Source organism: Oryza sativa, chromosome 1, assembly GCF_034140825.1.
Source record: "Oryza sativa Japonica Group chromosome 1, ASM3414082v1".
Lineage (NCBI taxonomy): Eukaryota > Viridiplantae > Streptophyta > Magnoliopsida > Poales > Poaceae > Oryza > Oryza sativa.
The window spans coordinates 14,241,377-14,245,113 of NC_089035.1; the positions used below are offsets into that span (position 1 = coordinate 14,241,377).

Consider the following 3,737-nt stretch of genomic DNA (forward strand, 5'->3'; position numbering starts at 1 on the left):
GCCGCCGCTCGCCGCCGCGCGTGGCCCCGCCGCCGGCCGGGCCGCTGGATGGGAAGGGGAGGAGGGGGGAGGAGGAAGGGGAGAAGGGGGAGGAGTTGGAGAAGAGGGGATGAGGAAGAGAGTTAGAGAGGATAGATCTGAGGAGAGGGGGTGAGATTCGATCTGTCTAAGTTATAACTATGGAGGAGAGGATAAGTGATAGGGATTATATACTATGTGTTTAATTTTAGTCCCGATTGGTACTACCAACCGGACTAAAGATCATTAGTACCAACCAGGACTAAAGTGGTGATCTTCCTCGGGCCCCTGACATGCATCTGGCATCTTTAGTCCCGATTCGTGTTACCAACCGGGACTAAAGATCAAAATTTTTATAACCGGGACTAAAAACAATCTTTAGTCCTGGTTCTTTTTAAATCCAAGACTATTGTGGATTTTGCCAGACCGATCAAAGATGGTTTCTCCACTAGCATCTCAATTAATCATCCGAAACTTGTTTTTCATTTGTTTGCCGTAAACATGCAGTACTTGAACCTGATCATGCATATGGACATACCTACTCAACTGTTAGACACTGAAGAGATTCCAGTACAGGCCAGATTAATTAGAAAATTGTGCTACCTGTAGCTGCAGGAATGACCTTTGACTTTCTTCCTTCGATTAGCTAGGGTGGCACAAGGATATATTGCTGTTGAGTTATATGTGACAGCTAGCGGTGAAATCATTATATATTTCCATTATCTATACCAATATAAAAAGCACCAAGTTCATCCAACACCTCTCTCTCCTGACCCTTAGATCCGTTCATCCAACGGTTTATATCAAAAGTTAAATCAACCTCTGCAATTAGCGATTCCCACGTGGTAAACAGCGGTTAGCGGAAAAAAAAAAGAAACAATTAGCGATCTCCCACTTCTAAACAGCGGTTTTTTTTTGCGAGGGTCTAAACAGCGGTTAGGGATCGGTCAAAGAAAAAAAGAAAGGGAACGCTCCCTTTTGTGCTCCAGCGCGCCGCCGCCTTCTCCCGCCGGAGCCGCTCGACTCCTCCTAGAGCGCGCCAGCCCGCTGCCGCCGCCTCCCGCTGGAGCTGCTCGCCTCCTCCTCGCGCGCACCCGCCGGAGCCGCCTCACCCTACCCGCCGCTGCCTGCTTCCCTGCTCGCGCCGCGCCGCGCCGCGATGGAGAGGAAAGAGAGGCGGGTTCTGCACTTCTGCTCCCCCTACCCCGCTGACTCCTCGCGCGCGCCGGCGCGCGGGCCGGACATCCGGGTGCCGCCTGCCGGAAAGGGGATATGAGGTGGCGGAGAGTCTTGCTAGGAGGAGAGGGGGCCATTGGAGGAGGGCTGGAGGTCGCTGCGCATGGCCCGTCAGCATCGGCGAGGTTGACTGGGCAAGAGGCGAGCGCCAACAGAGGTGCCGGGGAGGAGCAGGCCGCCGGCGCGGTCATAGGAGAGGGTGCCGACCGGAGGCAGAGCCGACGACCCCTAGGACCGCCACCTGTGCCACCACTGCTGTCATCATCAACATCCTGTATGATTTTTCATTGTTGTTGTTATCAGGGATGCGCTGGAACGAGGGCACAGGACTAGGGCCGTTGGACATCATTCATGCTAGCAGATAAGGACACCAGCAACACCAGCAACAGGTGAGGTTGATGTTCTATATTCATGCTTGCAATGTGTTTGATGAAATGCTTAGCTAGCACTAGCATCATCTCCTGTTTACAATTTGACAATTTATAGATGTCATACTGACCAAATTTCTGGTTGATTGTTTGCTGCTTTCAAATTAACAATTCAATGGTTCTTAGTGTATTCTACTTAACCTTTGCATTTGTACTACTGTAATTCTGAAGGTAGAAAACAAGATTTCTACTGAACTTCGTCGATTTAAGCAAAGCTTTTGAACATATGGTCATCCATTGAGGCTCCCGCAATTCCAGTTTGCAAAGCTTTTGAACATATGGTCATCCATTGAGGCTCCCGCAATTCCAGTTTGCATGTTCTGCCATCATTTTGGATCATATTTTCCATGCTTATGGAAGGACAAAATGAACTGTAGTTTTTGTTGGCAGTGATCTCCATTGGATGTCCCGTCTCTTAGCTGGCCGTCAATGATACAACCAGGTCACGCATGAGGTAGCAGTCCCCTCCAACCCAGTTGCTGAAGACTTGTCTCATCTGGTTTCATTGATGCGTGCGAGTGAGGCACATGCTGTCCAGGTCAAGGTACAGGCAAGTCGGTTTCTTGCACTCAATTTTTTTTCATGCTATTTTTGTGAATGTTGGAGATTTCTATTCATGGAGCAACAATGTTTTTATTTTCCTTTTATCAGTGTCATAGCATTCTTCAAATCCAGGTTAGTATTATAGGGATTTTATCTATTTTGCATACATTGTGCCTGTAAATTTTTGCATGAAAATGTATCCAAGAGCACAAGTAATTTCGAGTTTAGTAAATTAGTACAGGTTTCTCTTGAGAAGTAAAATCTTTTCTCTCAAGATATATATGTGTGTTTTCTTAGAAAAAATTCCATTTGGAATATAGTAGTAAAATCAATTAGGATTGTCAAATCAAGGCATAATAGTAAGATATAGTTTGCACAGCTAGCCCTCTTAATTTCTATTAGTGCCACCTACTTCTTAATTTCTTACGCTGATGTCTGACAAAATTTTGTTTGGTTCCTTTCTACAGTAAAACATCAGCTTATGAGATCTGAAAGCAACAAAAGGGTACCAACTTTACACCCATGTAAAATACAGTGATTTCAGTCCGTTCTATGTAGCTATTTTGATTTCTTCACCTTCACACTCTTATGAGAGCTGAAAGCTATAAGCAGGGTACCAACTTAATACCTATCAGAAATCCACAGATTTATGTCCTTTGTTTTATCAACTTAGACTTTGTTTCAATAGAGGACATCAAGTTTGTGCTAGAAATGATAAACACCAACTGGATGGCCATGTGGGACATCAAGAACATCATACAAGCACCTCACCAGCACATGGCTATGATCAAGAGGGGTTTGCTACAGACCTAGAGTAAATCCATTGAACTTTGTTGAACTTTAATTTTTAATCCGCGTGTACTGGCTCTATAAACAGTGAAGATGGATTTGTTGGGCATGATCCTATTACACGGTTTGAGTTTTTCTTGCTCCTACTTACCATAATCTACATCAAGTGAAATATTTCCTGAAATTTGCTTTTTGGTTGGTAAAATATTGCAAGGTGACGAACTAAACTTTGAGTGGCCCCTGGTAATTACTTACGAAATCATTTAAAATTCGGGCTATTTTCATACTGCAGCTTGGCGTTTGCTATCCGTTTAATATGCTTGACAAATGAACTTGAATTAGTACAAGTGGATCTTTAGATTTGTATGTAGAAGGTCGAGATGTTTGCAAATGGCATATGAGTTCTATTTTGGAACATTACGTCATTACCTTGTCACTGTATCTTCTGATTGAATCGAGTGATCTAGAATTTAGTTCCTACTGTGGAATATGGATAGCTCTAGAAATTGATTTTTGTTTAGTCCATTTATTTTAAGCTATTTTTTAAGTTTATTCTCAAAATATTTAATTTATAGTAGATAATCCACAATAATAATTAGCTTAATAATCTAAATCAAACGGGGCCTAAATGATAATAATTCACACCGTGTAATGCATATGCTCTCAACCACCTTCTTGTAAAATGCATGGAAGCTCACCAAAAGCTGTTTTCAAAAAAAATTC

At 43.6% G+C, this 3,737-nt stretch overlaps 1 long non-coding RNA gene across 1 annotated transcript; it reads left to right on the forward strand.

Moving 5' to 3' along the window:
• Positions 1–975: 975 nt before the first annotated feature.
• LOC4326275 (uncharacterized) lies at positions 976–3,160 on the forward strand. The gene is made up of 3 exons (XR_010738902.1): positions 976–1,643; positions 1,854–2,232; positions 2,693–3,160. It is a non-coding gene; the product is annotated as an uncharacterized lncRNA (long non-coding RNA).
• Positions 3,161–3,737: the final 577 nt, after the last annotated feature.